We start from the raw sequence: 27,847 nt of genomic DNA, 5'->3' as shown, positions 1-27,847 counted from the left end.
AAGCCTTTTTGTTATAGCTACTACCTTGGCCAAACACAACACAACATGGCAGGACTATGAAAAACATCTAAATCTACAGAACTACATGCCAAAAAGAAATGCTTACTGTGTAAGTGACATTTTCCATTGTTAAGATATAAAATCTGTCAATAGAAAAGAAACATGTTCTCAGTGAAGTGAAATGACTTTTTGTTATATATTGAAACTATTTTCACAACTTCTTTACTGTTGCATGTTGTTACAGTGTTATTTTCCTCCTCACGTTCAATATCTTAAGCTACACTGCAACTATTTTCACAACTACATTACTGTAATATCGATGTTTGTAGTACTCGCATAAAACATTTTATGACACCTTGAAACTATTTTTAAAACTTGTTTACTATAATATCAGTGTTTCAACTGCTTTCATAAAACTTTTTGGGATATATTGCAACTATTCTAAAAAATGATTTACTGTAATATCAGTGTTTGAGTTGGTAACAGAAAATAAATGTGATACATTGTACTGTGTGGCTCACTACAATATTAAAACAGAAATGTGATCGTTTTTGCTGGAACTTTAAGGATACCGAGCGGGGTATTCAAGGTATAAAACACAAGTTTGGCGGTGCATGGAAGAGTGCATACATAGTCTATATGAGTTTGAAGCAGTCCATGCCTTAAGGCCCACTTTGCATCATGAGCACTTCAGTACTACCTGAATGATTCCAATTCTGCAAGAAGTGTGTCTCAAACCATTATTATTTTCTAATAATACATTTATTCTTGTAACATCTCATAATTTCATAGAACTTTTAAAATAATTTCATCATGTATTTTATTTTCCTGCTTATCAATTTGAAAAGTCATATAATCATACTCAATGTCATCTAATGCTTCCACAAAATCAGCATCCAAGATTTCGTCTACAAAATTACAACTGATATCTGCAGCATTAATTTCTTCCTCTTCGTTGTAGCTACTTACAAAAAGTATGTTCAGCTCTTCTATGACACTTTTATTAATTTCGAAACCGTCTTCCAACTTGTTTTGTTGATTTTCAATACTATTTTTCCTATTTTTTAGGTCCTTCTACAAAAACATAAACACTTCTTTCTATCCTGACTGTAATATCAGCATATTTTGTACTTGAGTGTATATTATTTTGAAAACATTCGAAAAATAAATACAACAAATACAGTGTCACTATGCATTGTGTCAAGTGCTTTACTTATCATATACAAGAATATGTTACCTTTCATTGTAATCACATACAAACCAAAACAAAATACAACACTGCAACTAAAGCACATTATATAATGGTACAAAGCGTCTCATTGGAATGTTGGGTATTAGGATAACATACACAACTCACATATAAAATTATTTTAGAAACTTGTTACTTTTTCGATGATAAGGATTAGTAATATCTTTCCGATAACATTTGAATATTTAAAAGGGTGAAGTAAGAGGTGAAGAACACAGGTAAGAATTTACATCTCAAGATGCAAGAATGGATGAAAAGGGTGGTCCAAAATCTCCATCTACAATACCCAGTGGAGACATTTTAAAAGCGGGTACACTGAAGGAATTCTATAATGTGCAATAAGTGTTGACGATTACACCACACAGAATGGGCAAGAACAGTGGATAATGGATTGTATGTGCTTGGACTATGATGAGAATACACTGTAGAAGGACCACGGTCAAGTGCAAAGATTAAATACTTAAGACATAGCAAATGAAGTGACAACAAGAACCAGGAGGGTCCAAGAGTGGTGGAGGATCGTTTTTTTAACCCGTGTCCTACCTACTGTGTTGTAAACTTAAAACAGTGACGACAGCAGTGCCTTACTTTCACTTCCCCCATTAAATTGTCAATTAGGGTGGAGGTAGAGAAAGGAAAGGAGTAAACTACATGCCTACAGATGTACTGCTATGTTCAGAACACTGGATCAAGCACTGAATATACAAACTCAGATACAAAAGAAAATACACAAAACATACACAAAGGAAATCTACACAAATAAGACGGTGAATCGTGGAGAAGTGTGGCTCAGTGGTTGAGGCGGCAGACCCGGAAGCTGAGATCGGCCGTGGACCAGGGTTCGATTCCCCGCCTCGGCGGGTCTCGGGCTCAAAAATTCCACGGACTCGACAATTCTCGCTCCGGTGCCTACTCGACTCACGGGGTCACACTCTGCGACTCTGGGTAATAGCTTGCTTAATCTCCACTACGGCCCCTCGCGGCGGGATGCCTGGCTTTCACCTTGTGGATACCCTGCCGGGGTATCTCACAGGGGAATACCAGGACGGGTTCCCTAAGCAAGCGCCTTGATACCTTCGGGTGATACGTGCGCTATATAAGTCGCAATACAATCTTGAACACAAACTGGTTAGTCAACAAAACAACAAAAAGGCTAAGGACACTGTAGAACTCATTGTCAGGTCCATGAAACTGAGCGGGCAGCTGGTAGGAGCCTACACAGGACGATGGCAGTACGAGGCCCCTGGAGAAGTTGGGGGAGTGGCCAAGCTTAAACCCCGGAGGGTGGCGTTCCCATGGCTCCTAGGGCCTTACAAGCCCCCATCTTGGAAAAAATAGCCCCCAGGGGCTAATTAAGAATGAAACGGACTTCTATTTTTTTTTCCTTTTCTGCCGCGTACGCGTACGATACACGTACCCCACAATTTCTTATTTTTTTTTTAAACTGCGACCAAAAGATCCATGTAGGACCCCCTGACCAGGTCTAGAGGGTCAGGATGTTTCTACCCTGCCCCATTTCCTTATTTATCAACTTTCTTTTACTGTTTTCTTGTCACTCGGTTCTACCGAGACACAAGATGGCTGCCAATACTTCCTGGTTTGCAGTGTTGGCACACAGTAAACATCCAATCAACATGCAGCTCATGCTCGTAATTGAACGGATCTCCATACGCGTGCAGTACTTCGTCTCTAGATATCGCTGTGATTTTAAAATCACAATCTGCGAACTGAACTCTACCTTTCTGCCAAATTTGGTGTAATTCCGTTCAGCAGTTCGGGCTGTGGCCCTGGCTGAAGGTCCCTAGGGAAAATTGCATGGGGAAAACACGTTTTGGGACCCCCTTTTTTTCTCGGCCCCCACTTGACGAATCACCCCCAATCTTTCAGCGAAGGAGCGGAGCTGAGCAGGCCATTTTCTTAGAGAAATTCGAACCGATTTGTCCACCAGCGCCAATGTTGTGGATTTCCTCTGGAAAGTAGGTCCTAACTATAACTACTTACTGGCCAGTAGGTAATATATATATATATATATATATATATATATATATATATATATATATATATATATATATATATATATTCACTGAAAAAACATAGGTTTCACACATGTTTTAGTTAGCTGGACATTTCACTCATACCAGGAATCTCCAGTATGCGCCAGGGGGCTGCATTGCAGAGAGGTGTAATGAGGCCACACCCCTTTTTACACCTCTCTGCAATACAGGCCCCGGGCGCGTTTGCAGAGGGGGAACTAATTCCCCATGCATACTGGGGGTCCATGGGGGCCAACTAGCCCACCAGGAACCTCCAGTATGTGCCAGGGGGCTGCATTGCAGAGAGGTGTAATGAGGCCACCCTCCGTTTTACACCTCTCTGCAATGCAGCCCCCTGGCGCGTTTGCAGAGGGGGAACCATTCCCCCTTGCATACTGTGGGTCCATGGGGGCCAACTAGCCCACCTGGAACCTACAGTATGCGCCAGGGGGCTGCGTTGCTTTGCCCCGGGGGGTGGTGGTCCCTGGGGCAGTGTGCGGGGGATTGGCACCCGAACAACAAAATGAACGCAGAAAACTCCAAACTGTCCAGTAGCTAAATGTCTATTTCCTCATCACTCGTGATTTGCCCCAGAATCTCCCAAATCTGCCTCTGCCTGGGTATTGCTGTCTAAGGGTGGTTTTCCAAGCTAGCCACCAATATGACATTTATGTTCCACACGGTTAAATCGCTTTATAGGTAAGATATTCATTTAACAGACCTCATCCACAGCTTCCCTGCAGCATCTGTCATTCCTTTGAATCTTCCTCCCCAAGGTTCCAACTACCCACACCCTTTCATAGCTTGCCTTAAGGCATCATATATACCTTCCTACTCAACTATGAGTAAAAAATAAATGTTTGAATGACTAGATGTTATTATTATTTAATTAAATAAAAAAGACTGCAGAAGCCAATGAGTAACTTTTTCTAAGAACAGTAAATGTTGACTCGTGTGTCTGCACTGCTGCCTGGATTTAGTACAATAGCATGTGGTTTGTAAGTCAAAAGGTGATTGATGTGCATTGTATTATTTTTCATAAGTCACTAAGTACAATCTATCATTTCAGGCCCCATGTTGCTGCTGTTCTTACAGTACATTAAACAAAAACAAATGTATCTCAGTCACTGCATGATTAAAATGTACAAATGCATGAGCAAATTAGATCGATTTGCTAGAATCAAAACTTGTTTAATAGCTTTTTAAAACAATCCTGTAATTTATGCTTACTATTTAATTGAAAATACAGCAATAGAGCTAAAAAACACTTTTAGGGTATTGGGTCCTTTTTGGCACCTTTGCTGTTATTTAAACTCAAAATGCAGAATGAACAGTTCTAATATATGCCATTATCTCATTAAGCTTGAAATCTACAATTTTTATTTTGAGTCATATTTTGATTTTAACGCACTAGGGGCCTCATTTACAAAGAATTGGCGTTGGGTAGAGCCACAAGCCTTTTTGTTACTCTGCCCGATGCCAATTTGAAAGGGCAGGAATGCACTGCATTTACAAGATACAGTGCATTCCTGTCCTTTCAGCCAGAACACACAATTTGGTGCTTAGTGCCAACACAGGCTCTCTGCAAGGGTATCTGCGTTGTTGGCAGGATTGTTTTTGTGGGACACCTTCCTGCACAAAAATGCTCCATGGAGGCGATTTCCTATTTCTAAGTGTGTTCTGCAGAATGCAGCACACATAGAAAGAGAAAACAACTAGAAAAAATAAGGATATTTCTGCTTGTTATGCTTCCCCTGGGGAGGCATACAGTTTTGAAGCATTCCCGGGTTTACAGATCCTTGGAAATATTAGAATGTGTCAAAATCTATGGATGTGCCAGGAAAAATACACTACAAGGCCCATGGAATGCCCCTGATGTAGAGTAAGGCAACAAAGTGACTTGCACTGCATTGCCTTACAACATAACAATGAGGCCATGAAAAGCAACGCAAACTGGCTTTGCGTGGCCTTGTAGATGTGGGTCTGCACTCTGCACTGCCGGCTGCGCAAGGGGCTTGTAAATAAGCCTCTAGGTTTGCAGCATATATCTGGATCACAATGAACATTGGCACTGCTTTAGAGTTGGGTTTACTGATCAGAGGTAAGAACCTGACAGCAAGATACTGAGATATGATCTCCAGATGCTGATTTCAGAAGCGTTACACCATTTCCCTCTTGGGATACTGGATAGTATGCTTGTGGCTTTCAAATATGGTAGATTATCAAACCTAAGATCATAAAACCTTTTCTAGTAACATGATTTTTTGCATTTCTTTATACAATCTAAGTATCATAACTAAAAACATGTTAAACATAAAACACCTAGGGCACAAATTATACTAGGGTTGACCTTCAATATGTTGTTGGCAGTGCTGCAGCCACAAATGCTGCACTGTGTGAGAAGGAGAGAGCAAGAGAGCACCATATATACAAAAATATGGCACTCTCCTCCCCTCCCAGTAGTGAGTCTAAAAGAGGTTTTGTATTGGAAGAGAACTCTTCCAGTACAAAACACCATGCTTAGACTAACTTGAACCTTTTCCCACTTTGTATCTGGGTGGCACAGTGCAACACACATACATCGGAAAATAAATGAGAAATGAAAGCATTTCTCTTTCATAGCGCCAATACAAAATGGGCTCTATTTTCTCAAGTTAAACCCTGGGTACTTTTTTGAGTAAATGAGGCTTAGCATCAAAAACCTTGGGTGGTTGCCTGGGAATCCCCATGCACCACCCATGATACGCCCCCTTGTCACTAAGTAATGCAAAGCAGTGATCTGTGTTTGCTGTGCTCTACTTTCAAGTATTTTCCAGCACTGGAAAGTAAATAGGTAAAAAAAGATATAGAACCCTTGAACCGCTGTGTCGGGCCAAGGAACTAGAGCCACCAAGAGCCCTTGCTCCATCTGATCCTGCTTCCTGCGCACGAAGGCACTTATCTTCGGCCGCAAGCCCCACTACGTGGGACCCTTGAAATTGCTGTGGTGAGGCACGGAACTACAGCCCCCAAAAGCCCTTGTCCACCTGACGCTCCTTCCTGCACCTGGAGGCCCTTATCTTTAATGTATTAGCTCATCAGACGCAAAGTCAATCACAGTGCAACATGGACAGTGTCACAATATTTTTTATATTTGTGCCCTAGTAAGTTTATACATTATTTGATCTGTAATACACTATTTCTAACTCCATGGAGAAGAAAACACTTGCAACCTGGGGGGGGGGGGGGGCACAGAAGATCCTTGCTCGAAACCCAGTAGAAGAAAACTGGTTTGTAAGTCGGCAGCCAACAACTGTGTTTTGGATTGCATCAATGATCTATTAGTGTAAAGTGAAGAAATCTTAGACCCCGCCACTCCTTCAGCTACACTTGACACCTTTCACTTTCCAGTTGAGCTACCGCACTCTTCTAGCCCAAATCTTAATCCCAATCATACACCTGTGAAACGTATACCTGCCATTTTCACCAAAGGAAACACACAAGCACCAAAAATCCCACCCAAGCCACCATAATGCCATTGAACATACAGTTACCACTGAAATAGCTGAGACAGGGGTTTCCACAATTTCTATTGCTGCTACGGACAAAACTATAGAGGGTACTGGTACCGACATTGACACTAACATTGTTTATCCAACAGGTTTCTCCCTGTACAGCATCTGGCCTGTAATGAGTAGGGAGAAGAGTCTGAGCTAATGGGGGCCCCTCTCCCAAGAGGCTCACCCTTGTACATACAGAGGAAGATATAATCGACTGAAGGGCTGAGGACACCCCAGTGGAGGCAGTTATGATGGGACGGGATATGTCTATAATTATTTCAGATCTGGTTGAAGTCACTTCACTCGATTCACTAATCCTAGCTCTCATGGACACGTCAAATTTCTGCTATATAGAGGTCCCCTATAGAACAGAATCCCAAGTCGAATGCTGGATGCACACTTTAATTTAGTAATGCCAGTGATTGCATAGTCCCCTTAATGTCCATTCCCACTGAGCCCCCTGATATCTTCCCCAGCAAGAACGTTTTAAAATTAATGCAAAGCTGTGACAGAACATTAGCTGTCAGTGGGCAATACCCTAACTATAGGCGAGATCAGTTCCAATGTCCCGGTAGGAGTATCTATATGGCGAATGTGCTCAAAATCCCATCAATTGTGAATTATGAAGGTAAAGACTCCCTGATAAACAAATCTTTTCATTGGATCCGTAAAGTGAGGGGGTGTAGATCCATCATCAGGGAAGACATTTTATGGGCTAAAAGGTTAACTGATAATACATTCCCAATGGATTGTATCGAGTTACATCTAATACATGGGGATCTAGCCCACAACCTAATAGCACTAGAGGCAAGATGATGTTCCCCTACTCCTACTGGTATTCTACGAAAATACAGACTCAATTACAAACTTCTAATCGACACAGCAACTTATTGGTTTCAGATTCATCTTTGGCCACCTATGATTGACTGCCATGCAAATCCTGCCCACCCAATATAAAACCTTTACATCTAAGTAGGGCTAACCACCTAGAAAACAAAGCTAGGCTCCAAATTGACTCAATGCTATCAATACCAAAGCATAATAGCCAAGGGCCTCCCGATCAATTGCAGATTACTATTGGCACCCTCGATGAGGGGTTCTTATCATTGCGAGAAATCACTCCAGGCAAGCGGTTTGGCGTTGCTATGGATGGGAACCAGTCTCCATGAATAGCCTCCAGAGGTTGTTAATCAAAACTCTGCATACTATATTGGAATGTGGCTGGAGTAGGGACTAAGGTGGCACATGCTCACTGGTTCAATAGATAGAGCAATTTGATATATGCATTTTGAATGAAACCTGATCCACTACTCCTGTTTTATCCCATGGTATGTGTCGTTCTGTAGCCCAGCAGTTACCAGTAGACCAGGAAGACTGGCTGAGGGCTGTTAATATAGGTTAAAATTGTGCGGCACTGTACCACACGAGAGCTTAATACCAACAGCTCTCATATATTTTGCCATTCACATTAGGGTTTGGGACAGCACAAGGCAAGTGAAGGAAGTAGCCCTTAGGAGCCACCTGGGTTATTTACAACTACCTGCAGTGCCTTCCCAAGTAATGAAGAGTCGGTCAGACAGTAGAGAATACAATCATACTTTTATCAAAAATGCTCTGCAGGGGAATCCAATCTGACCTGCACTCTAAGATCTCAGCCGAGGGTCTGACCCCCCAACAGTCTACAACACGTAATGATTCTTCCCAAGAGCCTCCAATCACACCCACAGTGGAAAGTTACCAGCCTGGGGCGAAAATGAACAAAGAGGGCACAGAGGGATGAGCTACCACCTGCCAGATGGGTACATGCTACCTGCAACTCAAGGTTACTGTGCTGAGCCTCAGCGTCTCCTAACATGGGAGCAGAACCACACAATCAGATAGGTATGCAAGGGCAGAATGGTCTATTCATTAGTAAGTCGAGAAACAACCTTGACAGCCTTCAACATAAGAGAAAATAATAAAGTACAGTGTTCTGCTGAGGCAAGCAGTACGAGTAATGAACCCTAGTTCAGGCACAGTCTAAGCAGCCTAATAGGGATTACGAAATACAAAATGGAGTCATACTCGCTAACTGAAGCATGAACATTACGGGAATAACTCAGTGGGTTGCGTAACAGGAATACAAATGGCGTCTATTTATCCACACACTGCTAACCTAATATAGCATACAACAAGTGCATTGCAGGAATGGGATTTTCAAACCTAACACTAGATCTTTTTGATGTCTACAATCAGCTTCAAGGCTGATTGTAACTCACCCATTCTCCAAGCTTTAGAAGATTGTCTTGAGGTGAGGGAGCATCAGGCACCACTAATTTTATCAGGAGGCTTTAATGTCACCTATGAACCCCTAGATACACGGGAAGTAACAGATACTGATAATGTGGATGAGTTATGGCTCATCCCCCCTCTTGAGTTACCACCTAATACAAAATGGACATGTACAGTGCTACAGCTTCATGCTCTCACCCTTGAGCATGGGCTTAGGGTAGGAAACCTTCGAACCACGTTAGATAAGAGGGGTGCGAATACATATAATAGGACTTTAAATATGAGCTGTATCGAATATATTCTGATAGACATCTGACTGTGGCCTGGAGTGATGGACATAGTGGTCAGAACCACCTCCGATAGCCATCACAACCCACTTGAGCTTACCATAACATCGCTATGGGCTAAAAATCCTAGTATTTCAAGTATGCCCCTTACAACAAGGGAGGTTTGGCCATCCAATGATAATAGGTGACTCAAATGGGCCTGAGTAGCTACTGATACTTCAAAACTCAATGATATAAAGTCTAACCTCATAGACAGTAATAGTGAGTTATATAGCCTGCTCGAGCAGCACGATGGGCCTACTAAGATCACAGCTTGACACACACATTTGTTTAGTGTCCTATTTTAGTATGCCCCAACAGCCCCAGGCAAGCATAAATCCGCCAGTCCACACTTCTCCTGGTTCAATCAAGGGTGTAGGAACTTAAGATCAAACCTGGCTATTGCTATTACACAAATAATCTGGTGGAATTAAGAGAAGGAAGGAGAACATATAGGACAGCCTTGACCAATGCCAAAAAGGACTGGGAAGAGAGACGATGGCTTCAGATTACCGATGCTTGTGTGAGGAAATACTAGCAACAGTTTTGGTTTTTAGTTGCGAAGGGAGATGCAGAAAGACCAAGGCCACCTACTAACAATATTGCCATCTCCGCCTGGCACAAACACTTCACAACAGTATATACTGGATCAGGGGATCCGGCTACTGAAGCTCCTTTCATTAACCATACTAGTACCAAGACCCTCAGTCTGTTGTTGCAAGCTGAAATCATCCTAAGCATGAACTCTGTTTGTTGGAATAAAGCCCAACAGACAGAATATCTGGTGATGTCTTCCTAAATGACATCGCCAATTGGTGTACATACTTCTAGGCCCTGGCCAATGGAATTGCTGCAGGGGCTCCTATACCCCCCTTGTGCCTTGTGCCAATGTTATCCCCATTTTTAAGAAGGGTGATTGCTCACTACCATCCAACTACAGGCCTATTACCCTCATCGATGGTGCTCAAAGGGTCTTTTCCCGTGCTCTCCTTACGAAGAATACAACCTGGATGGAGGAGAACAATATCCTACCCTCCTACCAAGAAGGTTTTAGTAGAGGTGGGAAGAATTTGCGTAATCGCCTTATGCAAATCTTCGCGAAAACGCCAAAATCCCCGCAAACCAGCAGAAATATAACAAAGGCGCGGAAGTGCTTGTCCCGCCTGTTCACGATATTTTTTTGCATGATGGCATTGGAAATGTGTCACCAACTTGGCCATGCGGTCGCTTATGGGTGCGGCCATCTTGTTTTCACTTGTGCTGCCCGCTCGCGATGCTAATCTTCTGTTCCAGGTCGCGCAATGCATTTTCACATCTGTTTGCGATAAGTATTTCCTGTTCGGGAATGCTATTACGTGTTCGCGATGCTTTTTGCGTGCTCGGGTGGAAAATATCGCACAAACTTGCCCACGCGGTCGTAATGGGCGCGGCCATCTTGTTTTTCACTCTATTGCTATGGTTCTGGGGCCTGCTTTTCAATCCTCTCTCTATCTTATCAATCCTTTGTTTGTGGAAACTTTTTTTTGATCTTTTTTATTTATTATCTCTCAGACTATTTTTTGTTTTTGTCTACTTTTTGTGTGTTTTTAAACAAATTTTTCACTCTTTTTTTATTATCTGCTTTTTTCATTTCTTTCACCTACTTTTTTAGTTTCTACCTTTTCTTTCCCTCCCCGCCGCCTACCCCAGAACCATGTTAAAGGGACACCGGGCTCGACGTAGCCAGAGCCGCGACCGTCTTCCTTGAGGAAGGCGGCGCCCACAAGGGGTGCAGGCATGGGCCTTATTTGGGGAGGTGGAGTTTCACGCACTGGTTTTCTTTGTGCAGCGCCACCTCCCCTTAACCCTGGTTGCTGGCCTGGGTCCGGGTACGGGTGTAGGAAGGTAGATCCCTGACTATGGTTGCCCCCAACTTTTTGCCTGGTGTTTTGCTGGTTTTCTGACTTAGTTGACCTGGGGCCCTGCTATTCAGGACCCCAAGCCTACTGATCTCTCTGTAAAATGGATTCCATGTATCCTAGGTACATAACTAATTGGATACTGAGTCACCTTATCAGTCCCTGTACAGTGTACCTTAGGTACCCAGGGCATAGGTGTACCCAGGGCCTACCAGGGGCTGCAGCATGTATTATGCCACCCCTGGCTGGCCATCCAAATCTGACACAACTGGCTGCACGACAGCTGGGGCAAGGTGGTGTAATCACCCTTTGCTTTAGATATAGTATACATATATCTAACCCTAAAATGGACAAACAGATCTCCTATCAGTCACTCCTATGGCAGGCCTTGACAATCCTGAAGGCAGAGTGCTTGGAATCGTGTGAGATAGTGCTCTGGCATGAGCTGAGCCTGTCTGCGGCTTTCGGGATCCATCCCTTAGCCGTTTCCATGATATCGCATACCATATACTCTTAAGTGCATTATAATCCTCGCGGTTATATGCCAACTCTGATATCGCTTTATCAAAACATGTCGAGTAAGGTGTCATACGAATTGGAATACTAACCCCTCGCCAATTCTGGCGACGGGGTTAGCATTCCACCCTTCTAGAGGGACACGACATGTATGTAACCTGTAACCCCTGTTAAAGTCAGACAGAGCCTTAGCTCCACAAAATGGATGTTGCCACCGAGACACAAGTCTGCCCTCCTGCTGCTGGGAGTCCTCCCAGCCCAGGAGGCAAGGACAAAGGGTTTCCTGCCAGGGGCGGTGCCAGCACCGTCCAAGACAGGATTTTGTGTATCCAAGGTAGGCAGGGCTTTAGAGGAAGGTGACTGCAAGTGGCACCCCGGTGCTCACTGTGCATAGGCCGGCTGGAACCAGTTCCAGGGGCACTCCAGCCCCTGATCTGGGGAAAGCCCACCAAAGGAGAGGGGTGTAACCACCCCCCTCCTAGTCCCACCCATAGGGCAGGACTTAGTCGCGTGCCAGCCCCTTTTTGCAGGATAAAGGTAGGACCTGGCCCCCTTCCAAATCAGATCATCTTTGAATCCTGAAACTACTTTCCACGAAAGGAACTCAAGACTTCTTCCCAAGATTCTCCCTTGTGACTAAGGAGTAGTCACCCTGCAGCAGCAGGCACCAACCAAGCATCGCGGTTTGTTGCCAGTCTCTCCTCCGGATCAAGACTGCTCCAGCACAACGAGAACCGGCTTCCCTGGCACCTCTGACCTCAACCTACATCATCAGCCCAGCTGTGATCCGTGGGTGCGACGAGACCTCGAGGGACCGGCCATCTTCAGAACTGCACGACGCTTGTCCAGCATGACCACCGAGTGACCCTCGACTGAGTGCTTTGGGGTAAGAGAAGCCAAGACCCTGAGCAGCTCCAGCACCGAAGTTCAGCCCCCCTGCATCCACGAGATCTGCGTGGGGCCCTTCTGCTCTTTGCTGCTCACCGCGTTGTCCAGTTCGCTTGCCCGTTGGCTAGTGGCCCTCTCACGACGCTCCACGACGACAACCACTGCTGGTCTGGTTACTCCAGACTAGCCCTTGCTCCCCTCCAAAAGAGGAGCACCCTGGACCCTCCTGGTCCACTCAAGACGCCATTTTAGGTCCACCGCGTGGGCCTTGCATTTGCCAAGACTTGTTGCCCAATCCTGGGTCCAGCGACGTCGACAGCAAGTACCTTCGTGGGACAGCTCGCACCTCCATCCTGGTCGCTGACAACGCCTCCTGGTCCGAGAGACTGCAGAGCCCAGCAGCGCCCACTCACCTGGCTGAGGTGACTTCGTCCGGTGCCATCCTGGTGCCCCCTCAAATCACTGGCTAGTGATTCAGAACTTGGTCCCCTCTGCTTACAGGTTTCTTCTTCCCTGATCCAGGCTTGGATCACCACGAACTCCTTCACTGGTCGCCTGCCAGCAACTTCTTTCTTCAGGCTCCTGGATCTTCAACGAGGGTTTCCGACGCAACTTGAACCCTATGCAGCCGCCGCCCCTGGGCTAGGTAAATCAAGTACTCCGGTGCTTCAGCATAGTCCAACACTCTAAGTGTTCGGATCCACCCTTGTTTTCGACCCACCTAGTCGGGTTCGCCCGAGAACAGTAACTTTGTCTTTGCTAGCCTCCATAGACTTTTTTCCCGCCTTACGCGTGAGAGTTCCCACTCTGCACACGACGTCCACAGGCCTCCTGCTTCTAATCTAAGGGTTTAGTATTGTAGGCCTAGCGTTTCTAAAGTCTATGAGAATAGTTACTTACCTGCTAGTAACTTCGCATTCCACTTCTTGTGTATATGGTTTTTCGTGCCCCTCGGGCATTTGTGTAAATTGTGCGACTTTCAGTAATTCTTTAAGAGTTTTGTTGTGTGCTTAGCTCCCTGTCTCATAAAGAGCCAGGGTAGTCTTGTTATAAATAAATATACTTTATTTTTGATAACAACTTGTGTGGTGTCCTTTCACTTGGTGTTCAAGGGGTAATGTGATGGTAAAACAGCTGGCTTAACACGCCCTCTAGAGTCTTAGCCTTAGACTGCTCGTATCCATGCTACTAGGATAGCTGGTCTATAAGGTTGACTTACAACCAATCATCAATAAGGGTTGTTTGGACTGATACAGAGTGCTCACTAGAATAGTGAACATTATATATCAGGCCAACTTCTCACATTGGTGAGCAGCGGTTGGGATTTGAGCTTGCTGTTGTTTTACCACACATATCCTAAGAATATCATTTGAAAGATCACATAAGTACTAAGGTACATATAACTAAGCTTAGAATACTCTGAGTTCTACTGAACCAGCTGTTGTAGCTCCTAGGGCCTAGCACACCCTAAACTACAACTCTAGCAAGGGATCAGTAGGTAAACAAATAGTGTAGGTAAGTGCACCACTTACACCTCACGAGAAAAGCATGTCTAACCATGGAGAGTCCACTGAGACTCCCCTGGTAAGCATTGACCCTCCACAGGTCCCTTCAAGATATGCAGCTCTCAGTTTCCAGGAGATGAGACAAGTGTGTACCTCCAGGAAACTGAAACAGGGGTCTAACCCCACCATTCCCTTTCTGATAGGTCTCTTAGAGACATATGATGCTAGGAAAGCATCTCAGGGAGATGGGAATATGCCAGCCTTAGAGGGACACCTTGGTAATCCAGACCTCCTTGGCACTGAAAATGCAGTTGAGGGGGAGGATCTAGAGGAACTCTCTGAGGGTGAGGCAAACAAGGGTCCTGAGTTAGTCAGCAGACTCACTAGGGCCAACTTAGACCTACTTAGGGAAGGAGCTGGGGGACCCCCAGTGCTGACCCTAATGAGGCCTAACCTTGGAGTTAGGAGAGATAGATCTCTTTCTAGGGACTCCATTAGATCTCTGCACTCTAATGCCTCTTCTCAGGGGAGAAGGAACTCTCCCCAGAGGAGATTGATTTCCCCTCAGAGAAGAGAGCATGAAGCAAGGATGAGACAAGCTAAACTGAGGATTGAAAGGGAAGAACTTGCCCTGGCCAAAGAGAAGCTTGCCTTTGCTAGAGAGCAGCAGATGAGTGGGATAGTTCACACTGGTGGCAGCAATCTCCCAAGAGAAAAAGAGAAGGGTTTAGATACTAAACACCTGACAAAAATAGTGCCTCCCTTTAAACAAGGGGATGACATCCAGAAATGGATGGCTGCTTTGGAGAGGGCCTGCACTGTCCAGTGCATTCCCCAGAGTCAGTGGGCAGCTATACTGTGGCTCTCCTTTGATGGGAAAGGTAGAGATAAGCTCCTCACTACAAGAGTGGAGGATGCTAACAATTATCAGGTCCTGAAGAATACACTGGTTGATGGGTTTGGTTTAACCACTGAGCAGTACAGGTTGCTATTCAGAGACACCCAGAAAACTCAGTCTCAGGACTGGTCTGACTTTGTTGATTGTGCCACTAAGGCTTTGGAAGGCTGGCTACTGGGTAGCAAGTTTACTGACTTCACAGGATTGTATAATCTTATTATGAGAGAGCAAGTCTTAAATAATTGTCAGAACCAGTTATTACACCAGCACCTGGTAGACTCTGATCTGACCTCTCCACAAGAATTGGGTAAAAGGGCAGACAAATGGGTCAGAACCAGGATTAGGCCCAAGAACCAAGGTGGTGACCAGAAAAAGGAATCAACCAAGCCTCCAGAGAAGGGTGGGAATAAATCTCCAGATCAAACCACATCAGGGCCCCAAAAATCCTCGGAGGGGGGTGGGTCCCAGAATCCTTCTAATAACCAGAAGAAACCTTATTGTTATCCCTGTAAACAGGTGGGTCATTTGAAAACTGACAGCAGTTGCCCAAAGAACAACAATAAGGAGAACATACCCCCAAGTAACATTCCCAAACCTCCTGTTACTACCAGTAGTAATCCCCCAGGTGGTGGGAGTGCCCCCAAGAATTTGGGTGCATTTACTTTGGGAGTTCCTGGGGAATCTGGCCTAACCAGGTCCCCAAACTTAGATACTCTTGTCTGTGAGACTGGCATGGGGTTTGCCAACTTCACAACTTGTCCTAACACTTTGGGCAAGTACAGACAGGAGCCCCTCATCAATGGTATAAAAGTTGAGGCCTATAGAGATACAGGGGCTAGCATCACTATGGTGACTGAGAGTCTAGTCCCCTCAAGGCAACTTTTACCTGGTGCCACATACCAGGTGACCAATATTGATGGAGTACAGAGAGATCATCCCATGGCAGTGGTCAATCTCAGCTGGAGAGGTGTCACTGGCCACAAGAGAGTGGCAGTGTCACCAAACTTGCCTGTAGATTGCCTACTGGGGAATGATTTAGAGCTCTCAGCCTGGGCTGAAGTAGAGCAAGAAACCCATTCTAAAATGGTAAACTTCCATGGTAAGGTTAGTGGGGCAGTGATAGCCACAGCCCCAGTCCAAGATGTCCTCCCTGAACAGGTCAGGAGGGCTGTGCCAGTCACAGCCCAATCTCAGACAACTTCCTTCCCAGAACAGGTTGTAAAGGCTGTGATGGTCACAGCCCACACCCAAACTGAGCCCCCTCCTGAAAAGGTTGGGAGAGTTGTGATGGCCACAGCTCAAACTCAGACAGATGATAGTGTTGTGAAGCCTGAAACTATGGATCACTCCACTCAGACAGAGAGCATTGAGGAGGAAGAGAAATCTCCCTCCCACCAGACTTTAGGAAAGGGTCAGCCTCCTCAGGGAACTGATCTGACCCCTTGTGAAGAAACTGCCACAGAGGTAGTCAGGCCTAGCCTGGCAGAACCCCTGATGTCAGTGGACCCTTCCAAGGTGGGACCCAGTCTGGAGCAGGTAACCTGCCCCTCTCTACCCTGCCTCAGTCAGCCCAGGGCTGTAGAGGTCAGGGAGGCCAGTGGTGGACCCCAAAGGGCCCCCTGTCCAAAAGAACTTCCCAATCAGCAGATTAAGGGCACTGAAGCTAGTAATCCTAGCCAGGTGAAAATAAAACAAACTCCTGAGGGATCCCCCTTAAACCTAGTTAGGGAACTCCCACAGATGGACACTGTTGGGCACAGCCAAACCTGGGACCTGAGGGCCCCAAACCTGACCTGTCCCCCCAGTAAGCCAAACAGAGAGACTCAGCCTCCAGCTTTAGGTAGCCAGAGGTTGACCCTGAGAGCTCAACACAACTCAGTCTAGGAAAGAAAGACCTCTATGGTGGATAATGATTGGAGGAAGCTGAGCCCAAAATTAGTGGAGCCTCACTTCAGTATTCCATCTCAGCACCAGCCTTTTACTTTGCCAAAACACACCACAGGTAGAGATTCCCTATGGTGGAGACCCTCAGACACCCTTAGGGTGAGGGATTGCTTAGTGGACCATGAGATAGGGGGTAACCATGCCAGTGCTGGTACTTCCTTATATGGCCACTTAGGCAATATAGGCTTACCTGTCAAGGATAGCCTTATCTCCTTTCGTTTGGGGGGGGGTTATGTAGGAAGGTAGATCCCTGACTATGGTTGCCCCCAACTTTTTGCCTGGTGTTTTGCTGGTTTTCTGACTTAGTTGACCTGGGGCCCTGCTATTCAGGACCACAGGCCTACTGCTCTCTCTGTAAAATGGATTCCATGTACCCTAGGTACATAACTAATTGGATACTGAGTCACCTTATCAGTCCCTGTACAGTGTACCTTAGGTACCCAGGGCATAGGTGTACCCAGGGCCTACCAGGGGCTGCAGCATGTATTATGCCACCCCTGGCTGGCCATCCAAATCTGACACAACTGGCTGCACGACAGCTGGGGCAAGGTGGTGTAATCACCCTTTGCTTTAGATATAGTATACCTATATCTAACCCTAAAATGGACACACAGATCTCTTATCAGTCACTCCTATGGCAGGCCTTGACAATCCTGAAGGCAGAGTGCTTGGAATCGTGTGAGTTAGTGCTCTGGCATGAGCTGAGCCTGTCTGCGGCTTTCGGGATCCATCCCTTAGCCGTTTCCATGATATCGCATACCATATACTCTTAAGTGCATTATAATCCTCGCGGTTATATGCCAACTCTGGTATCGCTTTATCAAAACATGTCGAGTAAGGTGTCATACGAATTGGAATACTAACCCCTCGCCAATTCTGGCGACGGGGTTAGCATTCCACCCTTCTAGAGGGACACGACATGTATGTAACCTTTAACCCCGGTTAAAGTCAGACAGAGCCTTAGCTCCACAAAATGGATGCTGCCACCGAGACACAAGTCTGCCCTCCTGCTGCTGGGAGTCCTTCCAGCCCAGGAGGCAAGGGCAAAGGGTTTCCTGCCAGGGGCGGTGCCAGCACCGTCCCAGACAGGATTTTGTGTATCCTAGGTAGGCAGGGCTTTAGAGGAAGGTGACTGCAAGTGGCACCCCGGTGCTCACTGTGCATAGGCCGGCTGGAACCAGTTCCAGGGGCACTCCAGCCCCTGATCTGGGGAAAGCCCGCCAAAGGAGAGGGGTGTAACCACCCCCCTCCTAGTCCCACCCATAGGGCAGGACTTAGTCGCGTGCCAGCCCCTTTTTACAGGATAAAGGTAGGAACTGGCCCCCTTCCAAATCAGATCATCTTTGAATCCTGAAACTACTTTCCACGAAAGGAACTCAAGACTTCTTCCCAAGATTCTCCCTTGTGAATAAGGAGTAGTCACCCTGCAGCAGCAGGCACCAATCAAGCATCGCGGTTTGTTGCCAGTCTCTCGCCCGGATCAAGACTGCTCCAGCACGACGAGAACCGGCTTCCCTGGCACCTCTGACCTCAACCTACATCATCAGCCCAGCTGTGATCCGTGGGTACGACGAGACCTCGAGGGACCGGCCATCTTCAGAACTGCACGACGCTTGTCCAGCACGACCACCGAGTGACCCTCGACTGAGTGCTTTGGGGTAAGAGAAGCCCCGACCCTGAGCAGCTCCAGCACCGAAGTTCAGCCCCCCTGCATCCACGAGATCTGCGTGGGGCCCTTCTGCTCTTTGCTGCTCACCGCGTTGTCCAGGTCGCTTGCCCGTTGGCTAGTGGCCCTCTCACGACGCTCCACGATGACAACCACTGCTGGTCTGGTTGCTCCAGACTAGCCCTTGCTCCCCTCCAAAAGAGGAGCACCCTGGACCCTCCTGGTCCACTCAAGACGCCATTTTAGGTCCACCGCATGGGCCTTGCATTTGCCAAGACTTGTTGCCCAATCCTGGGTCCAGCGACGTCGACAGCAAGTACCTTCGTGGGACAGCTCGCACCTCCATCCTGGTCGCCGACAACGCCTCCTGGTCCGAGAGACTGCAGTGCCCAGCAGCGCCCACTCACCTGGCTGAGGTGACTTCGTCCGGTGCCATCCTGGTGCCCCCTCAAATCACTGGCTAGTGATTCAGAACTTGGTCCCCTCTGCTTACAGGTTTCTTCTTCCCTGATCCAGGCTTGGATCACCACGAACTCCTTCACTGGTCGCCTGCCAGCAACTTCTTTCTTCAGGCTCCTGGATCTTCAACAAGGGTTTCCGACGCAACTTGAACCCTATGCAGCCGCAGCCCCTGGGCTAGGTAAATCAAGTACTCCGGTGGTTTAGCATAGTCCAACACTCTAAGTGTTCGGATCCACCCTTGTTTTCGACCCACCTAGTCGGGTTCGCCCGAGAACAGTAACTTTGTCTTTGCTAGCCTCCATAGACTTTTTCCCGCCTTACGCGTGAGAGTTCCCACTCTGCACACGACGTCCACAGGCCTCCTGCTTCTAATCTAAGGGTTTAGTATTGTAGGCCTAGCGTTTCTAAAGTCTATGAGAATAGTTACTTACCTGCTAGTAACTTCGCATTCCACTTCTTGTGTATATGGTTTTTCGTGCCCCTCGGGCATTTGTGTAAATTGTGCGACTTTCAGTAATTCTTTAAGAGTTTTGTTGTGTGCTTAGCTCCCTGTCTCATAAAGAGCCAGGGTAGTCTTGTTATAAATAAATATACTTTATTTTTGATAACAACTTGTGTGGTGTCCTTTCACTTGGTGTTCAAGGGGTAATGTCATGTGATGGCAAAACAGCTGGCTTAACACGCCCTCTAGAGTCTTAGCCTTAGACTGCTCGTATCCATGCTACTAGGATAGCTGGTCTATAAGGTTGACTTACAACCAATCATCAATAAGGGTTGTTTGGACTGATACAGAGTGCTCACTAGTATAGTGAACATTATATATCAGGCCAACTTCTCACAACGGGCTCCTGGAGCGTCGGTAGCGGTGGAGAAAGGTGCGCCAGGCAGTGTTTCGCTGGTGCACACAGAACCAGCTGACGCACCGGTGGTCCGATATCCTGGCCCGGAAGCAGGACCTGCTGGACCTGCTAGGAAGGGAGGTCCTGGGTATTGGTGAGTAACTATTTAATTATTACTACTTTGTGTCTGTTCTTCTGCTCTGTGTTATATATTGTGTATATCTTGTTTTTCCAACCAGCTAGAATGCTGCTGCTTACATTACAGGTACATTACTTTTAAAAGTCTTCTGTGATTGTTATGACACAGGTGCTCTGCGCTACTTATCTTACTTGTTTGCAACTTTGCGTTTGTGCTCTCTTAGCGTTATTATGTAGGAGTTTATTTTAGAGCACTTAAGTTAGGTAATGCTAGAGTGAATTTAGTCCTTCCTTTGTCCTGTCACTAAGAGATGGGGTGGATTAATACTTAGGTTTAGTTACCTATTAGTATGAGTTTGTAATTTTTTAGTGGTGTGCGTGACGCCCCCTCTGTTATGTCACGCGCTGCTAGTGCTTACCCCAGTCCTTAGTAGAACCTTTTGTAGTTTGTTCAGTGAGTGGTAATAGGCTTAGCACTAGCAGAACATCAGCATCAACCAACCAACAATTTGGTGTGTGAAAAAATGTAGTCGTGTGTCCTCCATTTATGCATTTTTGAGGACTAAAAGAAGTGGAAAAGCATACTTAATGTACAATTGGCACGCCTGGAATAGGTGGGCTAGGCCAGGTGGTACGTACTACTTAGGCTTAGTTAGTATACTGGAATCAGAATGGAACACTGGATTAGTGTTGATAAATAATAACTAGTCGATCCGCGAATCCCTCGATACTTTTTGTAGACCAGATGAGATAGGTCAATTTTATTGCAATTGTTGTTCATATAAATGTATTTTGACAGTCCTTTAAAAATATTGTATTTGTTTCACACCAATCATCAATGTTTGTCTCTTTCTTATATCTTTCATGATCTGCACCCAGGGGCAAGAAGACGGGGTCAGAGTGGGATGGGAGGACCAGGACGAGGGCTCTTCTGCTGGCCCCAGTAAGTCTTTCTGTTTTTAATATTAATAATTCTTAATCCCTAAATTCTACTGCACCATATTTTTTTTAACTATTGTTTCCGTTTCCTAATGCTATTTTTTACTAACAATTATCCTTCGATCTAGACTATCTGTTTCTAAATTCTTGTTATCCCTGCCTATAACTGCCTCTGCTATGATGACTCTCTGTACTACTACCATTAGTCTGTCTGTAGCTAAGCTTGCCCAGTTGGCCACTCTTTATTTAAAAGGTTTTAAATCAAACTCAGATTCACCAGTAGCTCTAGCCATTGAGTCCAGTCCTTTGGGTTGTCCTCTTGTACTACTTCTAGTCTTATTAATCTTGAGGATTTTCGACAATTCCCACCGACAAAATGCCCAACCAGATTTTACTATTTTGATAGGATAGGACATACTACTACTGTTGTAGCGATTTTGCATATACAAACCTTTGCACAAGAAAATAGGATGTTGGTGATGGGAGGTTGGACCTTCCTCATACCTCAATCAGAACCCACCTCAATCCCCTGCCCGACTAGTTATAGTAGTGTAGCATAACTATTAGCTCTCCGAACCCCCCCAAGATACCCAACAATGAGTAGACAACCCAGAACATAACACTCCCAACCTCTCAGTTGTGGAAGCAATGGACATGCAGACAACCTTTCTTTCTCTCGCTTAATCGTGTAAGTCCACACCAAATACCACCAAGTCTATGTAAGTTCAAAAGTTTGATTTTCAATTGACAAACTCTGTATGTTGTTCTATAATGCAGCACCAACAGCAAAATGCATAACATTAAAACAAGAAACATTGTTACACTTAGTTACACTTACAACAACTTTACGTCCATAGAACGAACATAAAAAACATGAGAAATCATGATAACTGAACAGTGCTGGAAGCACCACCATCCCCTTTGTAGGAATATAGTTTATACAAAATTATAGATGAAGATCTCTGAGCAAATTCTGGGGACCCCTCACCTTAGACGAACTTAGTACTGGTTACATCATAAGCTCTGCAAAGCTCTGGTTCGTAGAAGGGAATCTTCAGTCTGTTATGAGAAAAATGGTGCGCGTTAGTATATTGCAAGCATTTCTCAGTCGTGCCAAAAAGTGTAGTATTTTTATGGATAAGCAATGTGGACTAACACCAGAACTCCATAAAAAAGTGGCTTGTTTTGGTTGACCTTGTACGCAGCGGCTTAGACAGTAGCAGTATGAGGTCATGTGGGCTCAAAGGCGTCTTATTCAACACGTTGTTAGGTAATGTGTGCAAAAAAGAAAAAACACAAAGGTCAAATGGTTGCATGGCTCGAGCTAACTAAGCAAAGACTAGAATGACCTAGGGACCATATAACTACTAGTGTCTACTCTACTACTACCTGATTTGTACTTTTGATGTATGTTGTATATGTATGTATTACTATTTACTGCGTTATATCAAAATGTGGAGAAGGAAGAGTCTGTGAACCATTCAGCTTCCCTAATCTTAATATCAAAAAATCAATGGGGGAAGGGATCACTTGTCCTGAGTAACCAGGGTTATTTGCTATTAGTTTCGGATACCGATAAAAACCCCTCATTTATGTACCAAGGCTCGAATTATTAGCAACGTGACAGCATCATCACCGGGTTTGATCGTATGCTTCCTCCACCCGGAGGTGAACCACTGGTTAGTACAGTAGTGATCAGTGATGAAAATGTAAGTGAGAAGTACTTAATAAAAAGCTTGAATGACCAGACATGACAAATTTTTATTGGGTTCGGAAAGCAAGCCTGGTTAAAAATGTGGGCGTGCATAGGAAGTTAAGTTATAGGGCTTCCACACTGTATAATGTCCATAAAAAGGTCGACATGTTTCAGCCACAAACTGCCCAGAAGGGGTCAAGTTGACTTTCTTCAGGACCTAGAATATATAGTGAAAAATATTATGGCAATGTTCTATTGTGGGGTAATTCACAGGATTTTTGGCCCTGATTATAAGAAGGTCAATTAGTACCTTATTTGTGTTCATTTAAAACTTCCTCGGGCGTGCTGAGAAGGCGGTACCTGCTCTTGCGCAGGTGGTACACGACTTGTGCTTGCTCTTCGTCTCAGAACCCGGAAAACCTAATTGACTTCTCACTTACATTTTCATCACTAATCACTACTGTATAACCAGTGGTTCCCCTCCGGGTGGAGGAAGCATACGATCAAACCCGATGATGATGCGTTAATATTATTTACTCATTTTTCAAACTTGCTACTGAAAAATAGGGAGAGGTGTATATGACACCTAAAAAATGAGTAAAGCGAAGGCGACGCAGCTGGTGACGGAGAGGATGCGGCAGTTGTTAGGGGAAGATGCAGGGGGTGAGCCAGCAGCAGTGGCGGGCGGTGGTAAGTTAGATTCCTAATCCTTACTTATTGACATTACACTCACTGCAAGGGTGTACTGTATACTGTACTGTTGAGACTTACTAAGTCAGAAGTTGTTGTGAACGGTTGAAGAGTAAAGATACCTTTTAATTGGCATTAGTAAAAGCATTAGCGATGGGAGTGTGTCTGCATTTCTGGTTCGAAACTTTGAATCACAACAAACCCATCTTCTACTCTTTTTATTTCATTGTACGAGTTTCAGCTGTCTGCATTTCGCAGTACACTCATCTGAATCCTCATGAATCTCCTAAATCCATTTCCCTCAAGACAGATGATGATTGGATTATGCAAAATAGAAGAAAAAATAACATCTTTCCTCGTCCCTCCAAAAGAAGTGGAACATGATAATGACTACTATAGCTATCCTCCTTTCTGATCCGAGAGAGACTGCCCATTAACTGTAGATGAGATGGAACAGGTAATGAATGATGCAATGCATTGGATGCAGACTGAGTGATTTTGTTGTGGTTTGTAATAATCTACACAGTAAAAGTAACTCAAGGCAATGTTTCCCTTCTTGCAACTATTTTTAATAGGAACTGAGTACTTCTACTGCAGCCCAATACATTGCTTTTGAATATAGGAAGGGGACTCAATCTATACACTGCACACTGAGTAGGACAACAGAACCATGATGATGATGGCGAGAGAGAAGGCCCCTTCACCCTTCTAATTCATGGCTTATAAGGTACACAAACTGAATTCCTGCCTCAGATGCCTGGTCCAAAGCAAAACAGGAAGCTGTCCAGTGATGATATTAAACTGCACTATGTGGCTGATTCTATTCAGCAAACCTCCCTTGGCACCAACATGTTTTTCAAAGTAGGAAGTCACAAACTCTGCTACTCTGAACGATTTAACCCAAGAAAGAAAGGTGAAAGCAACCACACTGATATCGTGAGCTTCAGTTCATGGACTGTAGAGCTATATCTCCAGTTTTACACCAAATGCCAGCTTCTATAATAGAACCTTGTGCTTCAACAATCCAACAGTGTCTACTATGGCTATGGTTTACTATGCTCCGCCAAAGGAACCCACATAATTTGAAATGATGCCCTTTAAAGAAATAACATGTTATTAAAATGATTTTGAATGACAGAAAATTCTGAAAAACTCCACCGCTGGCTCTCTGCTTCCTGTTGCTTCCATGATAAATATTGAATTCCAACACCGCCCTATTTCTGGATTACTACTGAAGTTTTCTTTCTAATTTAGCTTGTCATGCTGATGACTCAATCGTTGATAATAAATGAACATTACATTCCTGGTATACCTCTGACAATGTATGTGGTCCAATAACTTCATCTACCTTCTACTTTTCACAGAGCATGGCAGATGTTTATGCTATGAATGACACAGCATATCCTGGATGGATTAGTTTGAGAGAAGGCCCCCCATCAGATCCAGATCATGGGACTGACTTAGAGACTGCAGATTTCTTATGTTTTAAAAATTGATCTTGATGATATTATATCTTGTACCCTTTCAGATCAATGGGACAATAACATTGTTAAAAGAATGTTGAAGTGTAAACTCTTTGTCCAATAAGGATACTTATGTAAATGCTAGAAATCATAAAGAAATGTTTGATTTCCAAAACTTTGGTCATTATTACATACACAGAACCAGCACTACACTTGAAATATATATTTATAGACAGTAGGAGTGTTGTGGGTTCCACCCATATATAGCCACCGGAATTTCCAGAAGAAATACCCCTTTTTTATTAGCATTGATCGGTCGGTTCAAACAGCTTTTCATTATTTAAAGAAAGAAGAAAAGCCACGTAAAAATCTAATTACTAATCACACATTCATATAATCCCTTACTTTTTTGAAAATGTTGAAGTGCAAGGGAGTGAGTATGAAATTGATATTTGTAGAACCACATTTTGGAAAAGTCAAGGCAAAGGAGCCTTATTTAGAGCATGCATAATTCCTAAGAAAATTATTTCACGAAAATAAATTGTGCAGCCAACTGTATGTCTAGGATTTAGTTCTATTGGAGATTTCAAGAAGCCCACAGTTCCAAATGTAAATTCAACAGAGTTTCCAAGATGGAAAAGAAAGGGAAATATTACAGATTCAAAATTAAATTAAATGATCCCAAATACTATAGACAATTCAACCATATTAAAAACCAGAGGGATGGTTCTGTGGCCAATTGACATAGATGTCTGCATTACATGATTTATTACTGAAATGTCTGATCCTTTAGCTAATTGCCCAGACTTAAAGCACAGTAAATATGTACCTATAACTGCCATCACATACATTGAGGGTAAGCTGTGCCAATGATGGCAAGCAAATTCCAGCATCACAGCTGTGAAGGAGCAGCCGTCCACAATTGGGAAGGAGTATCTGTCCACAATTGGTGAAACAATGGATTTAAGTGACTTCCTCATGGGTACAATTTTCTGGAAGGGGTCCCCAATTATGCAGTGGCATTCACGGTTTTAGAACTGTGGGATTGTGTGAAAAATAAAAAATAGTTTTCATATTGAGCCCTGTAGTGATTAAGTCCTCAGTGTTATAGATAGATAGGCCACGAGGGAGCATTCCTAGAGTTTATTGTTTTTTCCCCCTCTTCTCCCTGGCCTGAAAGTACAATGTTCTAGAGGGGGTGCACAATTATGTAGTAGCATTCACGGTTTTTGAACTGTGGGATTGTGTGAAAAATAAAAAATAGTTTTCATATTGAACCCAGTAGTGATTGAGTCCTCAGTGTAATAGATAGATAGGCCTAGTGGGAGCGTTCCTAGTGTTTCTTGTTTTTTTCCCAACTTCTCCCAGGCCTGAAAGTACAATTTTCTAGAGGGGGTCCCCAATTATGCAGTAGCAATCACTGTTTTTGAACTGAGGGATTGTGTGAAAAATAAAAAATAGTTTTCATATTGAGCCCAGTAGTGATTGAGTCCTCAGTGTAATAGATAGATAGGCCTCCAGGGAGCGTTCCTAGTGTAACTTCCTCATGGGTACACATACAGTTAAAGATAAAGGTTTCCTATTAGCAGAGGGTAATACAATTGCTAAATAAATGCAAAGATACTCAGAAAAAGAAGCAGCTGAAAGAAATTGAGAAATTGACAGGGAAATTATGCAAACTATATTTGAAGGCATTACACATGGTGTGCATACACTCTCCAAATTACATAAGTACTAAAATGTATTCATTCTTTGATCCTCTAAAGGAAAACTTAAATCTCCTACAACATGGACAGGCTAAGTTGCAAGCTATTAAACAGTTAAACAGAGGGCTCCATAAATTAAATTCTAGCACAATGCCTTGGTAGCTTGTTAACAAAAGTGGCATATTCCAGCACTATTATCTGACCTCAACACAAAAAATCATGCATTTAAAACAAACCACATACCCCCTATTTTGTATTGAAGAGATGGAATAAGCCACCTTTTCTGTAGCAGAAGACTCTCACATCAAATGGCACCTACATAGAGTAATTTCACTGTCCATGACAACTTTTTATGTACATGAATACCAGAAACACATCTTCAGGTTGGTATATAAATATGCACAATAGTTTCCTTTACAATGTGTGGGAGTTACCATTTGAATCAGCCTCCTACACACAAAACAATCCTGTGTTCATAAGTACAAATTGGGTTTTCAAATCCTAGGGGTTGTCATGACCCTAACCTCCTTGTATTCTCACTCCTCCTGTACCCTGTGTGTGGGGGGCTTGTGAGATCGAGCACACATCTCAATGCTTCCCTGGCTGTGCATTGGACTCACTGTCCCATAGATTTGATGACATTCTTGACATGGCAATTATCCCTGGGGCCCTAGGCCACTGAGTCATGAAACACCAAAGCACAAACAGTATCATCCGCCAGGGTCTTCAGTATGACTCATGATGACTATGGTGTTATTTGGACTGACTCATCATGACTATGGTGATATTTGGGCTGACTTATAGGTATATGACTACGGTGATTTTTGAACCTACTCATCATGACTATATTGATATGTGGGCTGACTTATAGCCCCCCTCGATAGCTCACGCTCAGATTACCTTGTTATCTTGGAAGTGGGTATGGTGTTTATACCGCATGCAACCAACAAAGCAGGGATTAGATTACACACTGGTTGATGAGGACGGATCCTCTTCAGCCATCCTTCTCACCTGAACATATCTACGGCCTGGATGAGTTTTCTGAATTGCAGCTCTCCTGTGAATCTCCGACGCTGCAGACATCTTCTCCCCTGCAAATCCAGCGATGCAGAAAACACTGCCGCATTGGTTCAGCTGCAAATCTCTGATGCTTCAGACATCTTCTCCACTGCAAATCCAGT

At 44.4% G+C, this 27,847-nt stretch overlaps 1 long non-coding RNA gene across 1 annotated transcript in view; it reads right to left on the bottom strand.

The window, feature by feature from the left end:
- LOC144773483 (uncharacterized) overlaps window positions 1–27,847 on the bottom strand; it is a 200,200-nt gene that overhangs the window by 59,903 nt on the left and 112,450 nt on the right. The window contains exon 2 of the long non-coding RNA XR_013599988.1: window positions 22,100–22,170. This is a non-coding gene — a long non-coding RNA (uncharacterized LOC144773483). The remainder of the gene's footprint in view (window positions 1–22,099; window positions 22,171–27,847) is intronic.

This window comes from Lissotriton helveticus, chromosome 1_1 (genome assembly GCF_964261635.1).
Source record: "Lissotriton helveticus chromosome 1_1, aLisHel1.1, whole genome shotgun sequence".
NCBI classification, from domain to species: Eukaryota; Metazoa; Chordata; class Amphibia; order Caudata; family Salamandridae; genus Lissotriton; species Lissotriton helveticus.
This window is presented reverse-complemented; position numbering and strand designations above follow the sequence as displayed.